A 15,811-nucleotide genomic window follows, 5' to 3' on the forward strand; every position below is an offset into this window, starting at 1 on the left:
ATCAACACAGAGAACTCCAGACTCCTGAACAGCAAGGCCTTTGCTTCCCACCCAAGAACGATTTAGCAAAGCCAAGTGATGAGTCTAAGCCAAGGGATGAAGTAAAAGGAACATCAGGAACACCCCAAATTATCAGTGGCACCTGTGGTGAACTGACAGGGAGAGAGGCTTCTCTGTCCAACCTTCATCAATTTGAGGAACCTTCCCTAGAGTTAACCTCAAAAGAGGAGGATTCTGGGAAACCCCAGGTTTTCAAACAGTGTAACCAAGGACTTGAAGCATATAAAGCAGCAAAAATAGAAAACAACTGCAGTAATAAAAGCGAGGCCAGCAGCTGCCTATCATTGTCTGGGTTGCTGAAGACAGAGAACAAACTCCTGGCCTGTGAAGCTGGGCTTGATATTTTGAGCTCAAAGCAGCTAGAGGACCTTTTGACAGATAAGTCCAGAAGGTTTGCAACTCTGAGCTGTGACAACGTGATAGAGGAAATCATCATGGGACCTGAGACTTTCAATGACATGGTTCATATTGACTTGAATAAAGAGGAGGAACGTGCTGCGCAGGTTCTTAAAGATGTCTTTGAAAAGTCCTCTTGTCTGGGTGGCTCACAGGAGGATGAAGATGTAGAAATCAAGTTTTACACAAGTAAACTGGGCCGAGCAATTTACCACTTTCGTTCAGCTTTGCAGGGAGTATTTCAGAAGCTGGAGAACAGTGGGTCCATGACTCCTGAGGACCTGGAAAGCATTGAGAGTGGTTCCCAGTCAGAGAACAGTGATAGACTTCTTGGGACAGTGAGTTCAGGCGGTGCCCAGGATTTCTCAGTGGAGAGCCCTGGGAGTCAGGGGAGTGAGAGCTTGCTCAATGTGGTATCTGGTGGAGTGGGCATCTCTACACAGGGAGACCAAACCTCTCAGGATCCCAGCAACTTCTCTCTGGCTTCCAATAACTTGCCTCTTGCATATTCATCGCCAGGTTTTGCTCTGGCTCCGTGTCTGGGAAGTGAAACTTGTTCCAGGCCTGAATCTCCCAAACAGGGCAGACTAAGCCTAGAGCAAATGTGTGCAGAGACCATCTACCTCAACAAATGCATCAACAATTTAAAAGATGTTCTAAGAGAGAAAAGACTGAGGCAGAAAAAACTTTTGCACGAGCTAGTACAGAAGACAGACCATCTCTCGGTAGAAGACATGCACCCAGGTATTTCAAGTCTCTGTTTAATGGGTTTACACCTGGCTCGGTAGGGCCTTCATCAGGCCAGCATGAGACCCAGCTTGGTGGTGAGTTTCACAAGGTGATGGGGGAGGTCCGCAGCTTGAATCAGTCTCAGTTACTGGAATATCGATGTTAAGCGAATCCTGTGGGAATTGGAGTGACAGAGTTGAAAAGCAACAGGAAAGGAGTTCTTGTCCGTAAGGAGCTTCCAGTTTATTGGTGGGAGCTTTAGAAATACCTTTTCAAAAGAGGGAGGGGCATCTGGGCAAAAATAGTTTACAGCTGCAGGACTTTTAGGATATTCTGGTGTAAAGTAGGCGTGGGGTAGGAGGCAGGACTGGGGAACAGAGGCATGTTTCTCACAGGAGCTAGGGGGGCTGATGCAATCCTATGTTGCATTTTAGAATTATTCTCCATGTGCTTCTTGCTGAGATAAGATTACCATTTCTCCAGCAGCTCCACCTCATAGGCCACTGTGGCAATTTCCCTTATCCCGACCTGTCTTCTTCCTAGTACTGGAGTTGACAATACAGAACCTTATTTCTAACTTGGAGCTGTCCAGCCTGACTGTGCTCTCCACAGGTCATATTCCCTTTCTTCTATCTCCAGTTGAAGGGTGCTTACCTAAGAACTAGAGAATGGAATGGTTTTTTTTTTTTTTTGAGTTAGCGGGCCTCTCACTGCTGCGGCCCCTCCTGTTGCGGAGCACAGGATCCGGACGCGCAGGCTCAGCGGCCGTGGCTCATGGGCCCAGCCGCTCCGCGGCATGTAGGATCTTCCCGGACCAGGGCACGAACCCGTGTCCCCTGCATCGGCAGGCAGACTCTCAACCACTGTGCCACCAGGGAAGCCCTGGAATGGTTTTTGGCTACAAGAAATGAGAAAACTTTTTTTCTAGGCAGCATGGAGATGATATGTAGCTTTAAAATTACTTCTCCCAATCAAAATTAAATTTATCCAAAGAGCATATGCTTTATTCATCTAATTTTAAATGTAAATGGGGTTGTCCTCTTATGCATATAACCTGATTAATCTTTCTAAGGCAAAATTAAAATTATGAAACATATTGTGTTGGCAAAGGTGTGAGAGAACAGGCACTCATACATTGCCAGTGGGATGGGAGTGGAAATTGGTATAACCTCTATGGAAGGCAATTGGTAAAATTTAACAAAATTATGTATACCCTTTGAGCCCCAACACTACTTCCAGGAATATACCCTGCAGGTACATTTTCACCTGTGGAAGGGACATATGTTCAAGGCTATTTTTGAAGCATTGTTTTTAATAGCAATGATTGAAAACAACCTAATGTTCGTTAAGAAAGGCTGTTTAAATAACTTATTGGCACATCCAAACAATGGAATACAGTACCATGCAGCTATAAAAAGGAAGAGGTACCTCTTTATTGAAATGGAAAGATATATTGACATATTAAAGAAAACAAGGTGCAGAACAGTATGTATAAGATGCTGACATTTGTATAAATAGGAGAGGGTAAGAATACACACAAAAACCCACAATGTCTGTTTGTATATGTATAGAATATCTCACAAAGGTACATAAGAGGGAGTTCCCTGGTGGCCTAGTGGTTAGGATTCCAGACTTTCACCGCTGTGGCCTAGGTTCAGTCCCTGGTCAGGGAACTGAGATCTTGCAAGCCACATGGCACGGCCAAAAAAAAACCCCAAAGAAACAAACAAAAAACCACAAAGATACATAGGAAACTGATACAGGATTGCCCATGGGGAAAGGTATTAGGTGAAAAACTAGTGGGATGAGAAGGAGATTTTTTACTGTATACCCTTTTATAATTTTTAGAATTTGAATCATGTGAATATAATACCAAGTCATAAAATTAAATTGAAAAATTAAAATCATGTTCCTTTCAAATATCCCTAGAGCTACTCTTTATAGCTTGTCAAAAAAAGTCTAAATTCCTTCATTTGGCATTCAAGACCACTACAGTTGGCCTCTAGTTTACATTTCCAGGCTCATCTCCCATTCTCCCACTGTACTCCACCTAGAAAGAAACTGCTGTCTCACAAATTTGCCTTATACTTTGTCTTCAGCATATTGACATATACATCCTTCCTTCTAGCTTAAGGTACTGTGTTTACCACATCTACCTAGCAAAATTTACTCAATTCTTTAACATACAGCCAAAGTATCACCTCCTCCAGGAAGCTTTCTATAATTCCTCAACTACAAGTGATTTCTCTCTCCTTTTAACTTTGCAGGCCCTTTTCTTTCTCCCTGGGCATTGAGAAATTATTATATTACAGCAACAGTAGAAACTACAAATATCAAAACAGTACTTCCTTACTAACTCTTTAAACCTTGCCTAGAGTTGATGTTAGCATGAGCATCCAGAACTCTGGGGCCCAATTCTTCAAGTTGCAGAGTTTCCCTTCTGGGCTGACATCCTGCTGGACGATGCAGGAACTTGTGACAGCAGCAGAGATAATGAGACGAAGGAGATTTTCTGAAACACCAGTTAGAGATCAAGCTAGAGTTCTGGGTGCTTACCAAGATCCAGTCTGGTCTGTGGGCTACAGAGGGGGTGGTGGAGAGGCTGCCAGGCAGTGGCAGCATCTCTTCGGTGCTAGGTCCAGCCTGACTCCAGCACCATGCCATAAAGCAAGAGGAATAGAGGAAGGTACATAAATACACAGGCTGGCCTCTCACCACCAATACACTCGGGTTATAGAGTCCACAAGAGCAGTCACCCTAACCTGGTAAACTGATTCAATACAACAGTGATTGCTACCACAACAAAACATTTGAAAAAGCTTTCTTCACTGCTGTGCTTGAGACCTTTTAGGGCCTAAGCTGATTAGTAGTATATTACCTTTAGTTTGAGTTCTTTTTTTTTAATTGCTTTTTCTTCCTTTTTTGGGGGGGTGGGGCGGGGTACGTACGAGGCACTATTTGAAGTACTCTCACATGCATTACATTAAAATTCCATTTTTTCATTCCTGCCACTACCAAAATAGCTTTTGTCAAGGCCATCATATTGCCAAACTTCTGGTCCATTTTTAGTTCTCTTAGTCAATCAGCAACTTGATGTAATTGATTACTTCTTTTTATTATAACAGCTTTTTAGGTATTTATATACCATAAAATTCATCCTTAAAATCCCTTAAAAATGTACAACTGAGTGGTTTTAGTATATTCAGAGTTATGCAACGATCAATTCTAGAACATTTCCATCACCCCCAAGAAGAACTCCCTATCTATTAATAGTCATTCTCCAATCCCCTTTGTCCCCAGCCTCTGGCAACCACTAATCTACTTTCCATTTCTATGGATTCTGGACATTGCATGTAAATGGATTTATATAATATGTGACCTTTTCTGACCGGCTTCTTCAACTTAGCACAATGTTTTCAAAATTGACCCATGTTATTACATGTATGGGTACTTCATTTCTTTTTGTGGCTGAATAATATTCCATTACATGGATATAGCACATTTTGTTCATCCATCCATCAGTTGATGGACTTTTGTTTTGTTACCACTTTTTGGCTAGTATGGATAATGTTGCTATGAACATTTATGTACAAGTTTTTGCATGGACATATATTTTGATTCTCGGGTATATACCTAGGAATGGAATGCTGGGTTATATGATAACCCTGTGTTTAACATTTTTGAGGAACTTCTGGACTGTTTTCCAATGTGACTGCACCATTTTACACTTCTACCAGCAATGTATGAGAGTTCAAATTTCTCCACATCCTTGCCATTCTATTTTTATTATAGCCATCCTAGTGGGTGTGACTGGTATCTTCTAGTTTTGATTTGCATTTCCCTAGTGGCTAATGATGTTGAACATCTTTTCATGTGCTTATTGGCCGTTTTTATATTTTCTTTGGAGAAATGTCTATTCAAATCCTTTACCCGTTTTTAAATTGAGTTCTTTGTCTTTTTCTGTTGAGTTGTAAGTTCTTTATATGTTCTGGCTATAGGTCCCTTATATACAAATTATACAAATATTTTGTATATATTTTTTCCCCAATCTGTAGGTTGTCTTTTCACTTTCTTGATGGTGTCCTTTGAAGCATAATTTTTAAAAAAATTTTATTGTGGTAAAATATACAAAACATAAAATTTATTATTTTAATCATTTTAAGTTTGTTCACATTATTGTGCAACCATCACCACCATCCAATCTCCAGATCTTTTTCATCTTTCCCAGCTGAAACTCTGTACCCATTAAACTGACTCCCCATTCTCTCCTCCCCCCAGCCACTGGCAATCACCATTGTACTTTCTGTCTCTATAAATTTGACTGCTCTAAGTACGTCATATAAGTGTATTTGCACAATATCTGTCCTTTTGTGACTGGCTTATTTCACTTGGCATAATTTCTTCAAGGTTCATCCGTGTTGTAGCATATGTCAGAATTTCCTTCCTTTTTAAGGCTGAATGATATTCCATTGTATGTATATATACTACATTTGTTTGTCCATTTATCCATCAGTGGACACTTGGGTTTCTTCTACCTTTTGGCTATTGCAAATAATGCTGCTATAAACATGGGTGTACAAATATCTGTTGGAGTTCTTGCTTTCATTTCTTTTAGGTATATACGCAGAAGTGGCAATTCTGCCAATGGATCGTATGGTAATTCTCATTTTTTTTGAGGAATTGCCATATTATTTTCCACAGTGGCTGCATCATTTTACATTCCCAGCAACAGTGCACACAGGTTCTAATTTCTCCACATCCTTGCTAAATAACACTTGTTACTTCCTGGTTGGTTTTTTGTTTGTTTGTTTTGTAATAGCCATCATAATATGGGTATGGAGTAGAGTACAAAAGCTTTAAATTTTGATGAAGTTCAATTTATCTATTCTTGTGTTAATTTTGCTTTTGGTTTCATAGCTGAGAAACCACTGTCTAATCCAAGGTCACAAAGATTAACTCCTGTGTGTTTTTCTAAATGTTTTATAGTTTTATTTAGCTATTACGTTTAGGTCTATGACTCATTTTGAGTTGATTTTTGTATATGGTGTGAGATAGGGTCCAACTTCCTTCTTAAGCATGTGTATGTCTAGTTATCTCAGCACGGTTTGTTGAAAAGAACATGCTTTACCCATCGAATGGTCAAAAATCAACTGGCCATAAATGTAAGAGTTTATTTCTGGACTCCCGATTCTATTCCATTGATCTTTAGTCTATTCATATGCCTCAATTTCTTTTTTTTTAAAAATTTTTTGGCCACGCCACACCACATGTGGGATCTTAGTTCCCCGACCAGGGTTCAAACCTGTGCCCCCTGTGTTGGAAGCATGGAATCTTAACCACTGGACCGCCAGGGAAGTCCCTTGATTTCTTCTTTTTTTTTTTTTTATTTCTTGTGGTACACGGGCCTCTCACTGTTGTGGCCTCTCCCGTTGCGGAGAACAGGCTCCGGATGCACAGTCTCAGTGGCCATGGCTCACGGGCCCAGCCGCTCCGCCGCATGTGGGATCTTCCTGGACCGGGGCACGAACCCGCGTCCCCCGCATCGGCAGGCGGACTCTCAACCACTGCGCCACCAGGGAAGCCTGATTTCTTCTTTTTGAAATACTTTCTTCACCTGGCTTCCAGAACACCTCTCTGTCTTCGTTCTCCTCCAACAGTATTGACCATTCCTTCTCAAGTCATCTTTGCTAGTCCCTCCTTATCTTCCCAACCTTGTAGTATCCCAGGATTCAATCCCGACTACTACTTTTTATTTATACTCACCTCCTAGGTAATATGTTTCAATCGCATGATTTTCATAAGCATTTCCAGATTTATACCTGGCCCAGATATTGTCCAGGAACAGCAGATTCCACATCTACTTAACATCCACATTTCCTTGTGAATAGGCATCTCAGATTTGACGTATCCAAAACCAAACTCCTGATCCTTCTCCCAAAGCCCTGCCAAACCTGCTTTTCCTATAGTCTTCCTTAACAGTAAATGACAACTCTATTCTTGCAGCTAGCTGCTCAGGCCCAAATCCATAGAGTCATTCTTGACTTCTTTTCTTTCACAACCCATATCCAATCAGTTAGTAAATTCTGCCTGCTTTGCCTTTAAAAAATATCCCGAATCTTACCACTAACATCTTTATGTAAGTCACCATTTTCTCTTGTCTAGATGATGGTGGTAGTCTAACTGATCTCCCTGCTTCTACCCTTGTCCCTCTACAGTCTGTTCTCCCAAGCCAGAGTAATCCTCATAAAATGTGAGTCAGATCATATCACTTCTCTGTTCAGGACCTTCCAGTGATTTTTCTGTCTTACTCAGAATGAAAGCCAAAGTGCTTATAAGGGCCTGTAAAGCCCTATTTGAAATGGTACTCTGTGGCAAATTTGTTCCTTCACACCCATCATGCTCTTACCTAAGGCTTTGCACTTGCTGTATGTTGTGACTGGAATACTTTTCTCTTACCACTCTGAATAGCTTCTTTACTCATTTCCTTCAGGTCTCTGCTTAGATGTCACTTTATCAGTGAGGACTCCCTGACAATCTTTTATAAAATTTTAATAGCGTAACATCACCACAGAGGGCAATATCTTTTCCCCTTGCCTGAATTTTTCATCAGAGTCCCCATCATACATGATACAGTACACATAGTTCCAGATTCTGGAACCAGAATGCCTGTTTTGAATTTTGGCTTTGCCACTTGCTGTGACTTTAGGCAAGTTTCTTAACATCTCTGATCTTCATTTTAATCAACAGAAAATGGAGATTATAATAGTATTTACCCAGTAGGGTTGTTGTGAGAAATAAATGAGCTTACTCAAATAAAATGCCAGATGTGTAATGTGTTCACTTGGTGTGAGCTACTATCATCATCTTCATCATCATTATTAGTTGTCTGCTTCTCCTACTAGAATAGAAGCTTCTCAAGATCAGGGTTCACTGCTGCATCAGCATGAGAACAGTACCTAATGTGCCGTAGGTTCTCAATAAGTATTTAAGAGATGAATCCTCACAATAAGCCTGGGAGATTGCTGGTCTTATCCTCTTTTTACAGATAAGGAAATGCAGGCTCAGATAAGATGAGTGCCTCAAGTCTTTTGACTCCCAAGTAATGGAGTTAAGATTGTTTTAACAGTGAGGAAGTATGTCACTTCCTTATAAGGTAGACTATCTGGAACAGTGAGATCATTCTTAGGGGTCAGGAATTTTCCTGCAAAGAAGGTGTTATATAGACATATGTCACTTAAATTGAAAACTAAATCTCAGTGGAAAAATCGTAAGGCATTTTAGGCGGTTACGAAGCACAAAAAATTTGATTCCTAACAAGAAAAGGTTTTTTTAAACAAGAAAATGTTTGTCCAGTGGGTGGGACAAACTGAAGGGACTAGTACAGCAGTTCTTTGGGGTCTGGAAAATGGTACAGGCTATTGACTAAGAGACCTATCTTTTCTCTTAGGCAAGACACATGTTCTTTTATTTTATTTTTTTCAATTTTTTTTGAATTTTATTTATTTTTTTATACAGCAGGTTCTTATTAGTTATCCATTTTATACATATTAGTGTATATATGTCTATCCCAATCTCCCAATTCATCCCACCATCGCCACCACCACTGCCCCACCCGACGCTTTCCCCACTTGGTGTCCATATGTTTGTTCTCCACATCTGTGTCTCAATTTCTGCCCTGCAAACCAGTTCATCTGTACCATTTTTCTAGGTTCCACATATATGCGTTAATATATGATATTTGTTTTTCTCTTTCTGACTTACTTCACTCTGTATGACAGTCTCTAGATTCATCCACATCTCTGCAAATGACCCAATTTCGTTCCTTTTTATGGCTGAGTAATATTCCATTGTATATATGTACCACATCTTTAGCCATTCGTCTGTTGATGTGCATTTAGGTTGCTTCCATGAGCTGCCTATTGTAAATAGTGCTGCAATGAACATTGGGGTGCATGTGTCTTTTTGAATTATGGTTTTCTCTGGGTATATGACTAGTAGTAGGATTGCTGGGTCATATGGTAATTCTATTTTTAGTTTTTCAAGGAACCTCCATACTGTTCTCCATAGTGGCTGTATCAATTTACATTCCCACCAACAGTGCAAGAGGGTTCCCTTTTCTCCACACCCTCTCCAGCATTTGTTGTTTGTAGATTTTCTGATGATGCCCATTCTAACCAGTGTGAGGTGATACCTCATTGTAGTTTTGATTTGCATTTCTCTAATAATTAGTGATGTCGAGCAGCTTTTCATCTCCTTCTTGGCCATCTGTATGTGTTCTCTGGAGAAATGTCTATTTAGGTCTTCTGCCCATTTTTGGATTGGGTTGTTTGTTTTTTTAATATTGAGCTGCATGAGCTTTTTATATATTTTGGAGATTAATCCTTTGTCCATCCTGCTAACTGGTTTTTGTTTGTTCTGCGTTCTCTAGTTCCTTTAGATGTAGGGTTAGATTTTTTATTTGAGATGTTTCTTGTTTCTTGAGGTAGGCTTGTATTGCTATAAACTTCCCTCTTAGAACTGCTTTTGCTGTATCCCATAGGTTAGACCGGGGCATGAACCCGGGTCCCCTGCATCAGCAGGCGGACTCTCAACCACTGCGCCACCAGGGAAGCCCTTGGTTTGTTTTTGTAGGTCCTTTTTTTCTCTTGTGTTTCCCACTTAGAGAAGTTCCTTTAGCATTTGTTGTAGAGCTGGTTTGGTGGTGCTGAATTCTCTTGCCTTTTGCTTGTCTGTAAAGCTTTGGATTTCTCCATCGAATCAGAATGAGGTTCTTGCTGGGTCAAGTAATCTCGGTTATAGGTTCTTCCCTTTCATCACTTTAAATATGTCATACCACTCCCTTCTGGCTTGTAGAGTTTCTGCTGAGAAATCAGCTGTTAACCTTATGGGAGTTCCCTTGTATGTTATTTGCCATTTTCCCCTTGGCACTTTCAATAATTTTTCTTTGTCTTTAATTTTTGCCAATTTGATTACTATGTGTCTTCGTGTGTTTCTCCTTAGATTTATCCTGTATGGGACTCTCTGCGCTTCCTAGACTTGGGCAGGTATTTCCTTTCCCATGTTAGGGATGTTTTCGACTATAATCTTTACAAATATTTTCTCTGGTCCTTTCTCTCTCTCTTCTCCTTCTGGGACCCCTATAATGCGAATGTTGTTGTTTTTAATGTTGTCCCAGAGGTCTCTTAAGCTGTCTTCATTTCTTTTCATTCTTTTTTCTTTATTCTGTTCCGCAGCAGTGAATTCCACCTTTCTGTCTTCCAGGTCACTTATCCATTCTTCTGCCTCAGTTATTCTGCTATTGATTCCTTCTAGTGTATTTTTCATTTCAGTTATTTTATTGTTCATTTCTGTTTGTTTGTTCTTTAATTCTTCTAGGCCTTTGTTAAACATTTCTTGCATCTTCTCGATCTTTGCCTCCATTCTTTTTCCAAGGTCCTGGATCATCTTTACTATCATTATTCTGAATTCTTTTTCTGGAAGGGTGCCTCTCTCCACTTCATTTAGTTGTTTTTCTGGGGTTTTATCTTGTTCCTTCATCTGGTACATAGCCCTCTGCCTTTTCATCTTGTCTATCTTTCTGTGAATGTAGTTTTTGTTCCACAGGCTGCAGGATTGTAGTTCTTGCTTCTGCTGTCTGCCTTCTGGTGGATGAGGCTATCTAAAAAGCTTGTGCACGTTTTCTGATGGGAGGGAAGACACATGTTCTTAGAAAGGCTCTTGTTCTCTAAGTCCTGAAAGTTCAAGTTCCTTTTACTACAGAAAAACACTAGATGTGCTAAACCCTCAGACTACAAAGGTGTGATAATATAGTATATGTAATTATTGCTCTGAAGAAATTCACAGTGTATAAAGGGAGATGTTTATACAGACAATTAACAATGAAACATACTAACAACATACTATCATAGAAGTGTGCAGCACAAAAGCATGGGTACCATGTATGCATAGTAGAGAAGCATCTAATTCTGTTTTTGAGAGGAAGGCAGATAAATTTTCATAGAGGCATTAATATTTGAGCTAAGTCTTTTTTTGTTATTAATACCATATCAATTTGCAGCTTTACAGGAACCAAGATTCATGTTCCTTAGGTGCTAATGTACTTTTATGTTGCACGCACATAGACGCACACACAGTTTAATTAGTAATTTTTCACCTATAGATTTTTCTTAAAAAAACAAAAAATTCCTGTGTGGCACAAAGATCTGTCCAAATTAATCTAAACACAGCACTAATAAAACAAAGAGCTAGGTGTGGAGGCTTCCAGTGCAGAAAAAGGTCCTTTGGAGGGGAAGCCCAAAAAGATGATCAATACACTGACTTCCTGGGAGGGCAAAGGATGGGGATGGAGAATGCATTCCCTACTATGACATGAAATCAGTTAAACATTTCAAAAGGAAAGGGGGCTAAGAAAATAAGAAAGCGGAATAAGGCAAGGGTACCTTTTACCCATCTAAATTCCTAAGTAATTTCCTCAACAAAGTAGAAAGAAAACTTCTTTCCACTACCTTCTACAGAGCTGCACTGCTTTGGGACTGTCAAAGATTGTAGCCTTTAAAGTCCCCAGTGCATATTCCCTCTGGATTATCATGACTATGAGTTACAAGTTGAAGGAACTCACAGATGATTTTCTTTCAAGTTTACTGAATTTTCATGTTGGAAAGGGAGGAAGACACTTAGAAGTCTCAAATGGGGATCAAAGATTACCAGACATCCTCCATCTGATGTCAACGTGAACTGTTTTGTTGTCTTTTAATTGTGCACGGAGCCCGTCAACACAATTTGGCCCTGCCTGGTCACCCTTACCTAAGGCTTCTTGGAAAACACTCTCAAAAGGGGCACGCTGCACCACGGTAGAGGTGCCAAGACATTTTATGTGCCTGAAAATAAAAGGAATCCTCAAACAACACACACCCAATAAGCTAGCCTCCAAGTTAAAGCTCCATATGAACCACAGAATGCACTTCCCTACACTAATCTGTGGTCTCTTAACCACAGACACAGTCTCCTCTCAAGCCAGCTCAGCTTTGGTCCTTAGGGTAAAACGATGAGCACAAGTTAAAGATGTACCATATGAAGGAGGAAGTTGTAGGGAAAAGAGAAAAGAGAAAAAGGCCTTTGTGTTTCTGTAGTTCACCTCTTGAGACTATTTCCCCACCCACAGACTGAGACAGGATTACAATAACTCAGTAACTGAGGAGCCCACATGCAGATTAATTTTGTTTTGAGCTAAGTCTTAAGAATCAGTCTGAGCTCACCCAGTAGATGCAAGAGGCCAGGTCATGGAGAGCCTTGACGGCCTTGTCAATAGATTGAATTTTCTTCTTTAGACATTATGGGGAGCTCTGGGAAGAACAGAAGGACACAATCGAAGTAACTTTGACATGATGTGTACAATGTATTGATATTTAAGATAGTGGAGGAAGAGAGAATCCTTTCCAAATTGAGTCACAGGGTCAGTTAAAGTGTTCCTTGCCTAGTTTTCTTTTTCAAAGGGAATAGAGTGCTCTAAAGAAGTAGGGAATAGATGTAGAAGAGACATGTCCACTTTCCAGGAAGTGTCTTTTTTATCTCACCCACTTTTCTGAAGCTGCACTGTTTTGGAGGATTCCTGTTCCTGAATTCATTCTTCTGTCAAGTCAGGTGACCCATTAGGTCATCAGAAGTAGCTTGAAAAATCGGGAACTTATGAGTTAGTTTCCATGATTCTCCCTTCTACTTGTTATGTAATATCAGTGGGTCTTTAAAAAGGATGAGGAAAAAAGAAAAGGGGAGCTGATGGGCCCAGGTAAGTGGACTTTCCTTAGAGAAGGAAGCCTTCGTGAAGCACGTGTGGCCTAGAAGGCAGTGTAGTCTCTGACGAATAGGAAAGGAGTAATCTCTGGTCTTTATTCTTCCTCTCCTGTGGCTTGCTGGAAGTGTCAGTTTCCTTTGGTGTATTGTTCTGGATTTGGTAGATAATCAAGCCTGGGATTGCAGTCATGGTTTTATTGTCCAGATCATGGTGACTTGTGAAAGGGCAGTGGCCTCTTGGTGCCTCCAAATCTATGGCCCTTGAACATCCTGGTCCTGGCCTTAATTCCAGGCCTTAACTTGGCCTAACTTAACTTAGGCTCTGGGAAAGCCAGGGCTTGTTGGGCAAACACGTGGCCAAGACTGTATTACAAAATGGAAAGAGCTCAGCTACCAGGCCTTTGGGGTTTGCGGACTTATCCCAGATTCAGAGTGAACTCATGGAGCTTCTGAGGAAGGAACCCACTCTGTGTTCAGTCAGTTCAGATAGCCTGTTGGAGTGACCCTTGGTAACAAACAAAGCTGGTCTTGTGGCCCTGACCCTGCATGCAGATCACTTTGGAAAGGGGGGAAAGGGTGACTGAAATTCTCAGGTAGACTTTGTCCTTTGGTTTTTGTAGCCAAATCTGGATTCTCAACTGAAAAGCAGGGGCCAGCAAATACAGGAGGTAAGGATTCTGGGAGCTGGACTCTGTGAACTACCCAGTTGTTCAGAGGACATCTCCCTCTTCTCCATGTCCCATGAGGTTTAGCTGACTTACAACTGAATCTACTAACCTCTGTGCCCTTTTTTTCTGCTCTTTCTCTCCTTGCAGAAGGAAAGCGAGGAGCCCTTCAGGTTGTGCTCTGGCCCTTTAGGGCCCTTTTTGTTGTCAATTCTCTCCTCTCCCTCCTGAGCACAGTGTGTGTGTGTGTGTGTGTGTGTGCGCGCGCGCATGTGTGCTTATGATCTGTGCCTCGTGAGCTTTGGCTCATGCAGCTAGTCTGTTTTTCCTGAAAGCAGTTTGTGTGCATGCTCCATGCTTGTGTGTGCTCCTGCAGACATCCCTGGAGCAGTGTGAGAATGTATGTGCCAGCATGGTGCACATTCAGTGTAGCATGTGTGTGCTTATACTTGTGCTCAGTTTGACTCCCCCAGATACTGATTGCCTTCCTCTTTTCCTACTTTGCACAGTGTGTGTCCATTTTCTACTTATTGCTGCAGATTGGCATATGCTGTAAACCCTTGCTGAGCCCAGCATGCATTCACATTTTGTATTTGAGAGCAGGAGCTTCTGTAGGCTTTTTGTACCTCTTGCCTGGGGCCTAAATGTGTGCTTCTGAGCAGGCTTCCTAGCCTCTCTGTGAGCACAAGCTTCTGTAGACCTGTGATGTGGTTTCCCCATGCCATGTGAATGCATGGTATACTAACACTCTGTGCCTCCAAGCACTGGTTCCTGAAGACAGTAAGGGTTTCTTTTGCCAGTGATTCGGGCCCTAGTGAATACTGAATCCTCCCCAAGATGGGTGTGTGCACATGTTCTGTAGCTCTGTGTGCAGGATCTGTGCTCACCTGTGTTTCCTCAGGTGCAAGTGGTGTCTCTGAATGTACCTCCTATAGGCACTTTGTCTAGACCTCCTCTCATTCCCCTGGCCCTCCTTCTGTGCCCTGCGTGTGCATGCTCTATGCTGTGTCTGCAGGCTTCTGCAGACCCATTGTCCCCTCTAAGCACAGGAAATGTCTATGATCTGAGCCGGTGAACTCTGGCTGCCAAAGGCTTTTTGTGACTTTGTTTCCTTAAGCCCAGTGGTTTCTGGCAAACATCTAATTCTAGGTAGGAAATAAAGATCTGCTCAGTGCGGTGACTGTTTCCAAAGGGAGGATAAGTTCTGGTTGGTAGGATCTGGGGATTTAGGAATGGGCTACCCCTCACAAGAAGCTTAGGAGACTTAATTCAACCACTTCTGGCTGCCTTTTGGGCCTGGCCCTCCCTCTACCACATCATCCCACTCATAGAACCAGGGCAGCAGGCAGAAGCAGCGAAATGTGGTCATGAAGGGCTATAGGCAGTAGACAGATAGGCTTGATTAGAGTACAGGCAACCTGAGAAGGGTCTTACTGAAAAGGGTCTTCAATCTGAAGTTCATCTGAAGCCTGATGCTGATCCAGGGTCATTCTTACCCACTTTTACATCGCTCATTAACCTTTCCTACCTCTCCTTTTTGTACTCTCGCCTCATTTTGTCTGTAACTTCTCCCATCTTTAGCCCTCCGAAAACTTCGCCCCTGTCCAGAGCTTAACAGCTTATTACTTCTGCCTCCCTTGTTCTGGAGCTCATTTGCTCAGGATAGTTAGCTGGACCCAGGTCTCAGGAGGCAGGGAAGTTGTTGGGAGTGGAGGGGTACAAGGAGGGATGGGAAGCCCCAGACCCACTAGCTCTAGGTCTGTTGAGCCTAAACAGCATGGACCATTGGTTCTCTGGAGAGCCCTGGCAGCTTTGGAACTCCCTCTGTACACTGCTTGAAGGATTTGCTTTGGGTCTTTTTACAGAAACCTTTAAAACGTGTTTTCTAACTGTTCCTTCCTTGAGTTATTTGGTGCCTCAATTTTCAACTTCTTATTGTAGAGCTCATAAAATTCACCAGAGTGATAATCCAAGTATCTAATCCTGGGTTCTCTTGTTAAATAGAGCTTATCAAATGTAGACTGTACTCAGTGTCAGTGAGTTAGAGCTTCAAGGAACCTAGGCCAAGTCAAATCACAAGATGAGATAGGAATCCAGAAAGACCAGGTCTGACGCTGGGGCAGCCAACAGAACTTAGGAATATAGCTAGAAGAAGACTGGCCTCCATGTGA

The 15,811-nt window shown here is 41.7% G+C and overlaps 1 protein-coding gene across 1 annotated transcript in view; it reads left to right on the forward strand.

Moving 5' to 3' along the window:
- UNC13B (unc-13 homolog B) overlaps positions 1–15,811 on the forward strand; it is a 210,935-nt gene that overhangs the window by 158,084 nt on the left and 37,040 nt on the right. The gene's annotated exons all lie outside the window — the stretch shown is intronic.

This window comes from Neophocaena asiaeorientalis, unplaced genomic scaffold (assembly GCF_003031525.2).
Source record: "Neophocaena asiaeorientalis asiaeorientalis breed wild unplaced genomic scaffold, Neophocaena_asiaeorientalis_V1.1 scaffold449, whole genome shotgun sequence".
Lineage (NCBI taxonomy): Eukaryota > Metazoa > Chordata > Mammalia > Artiodactyla > Phocoenidae > Neophocaena > Neophocaena asiaeorientalis.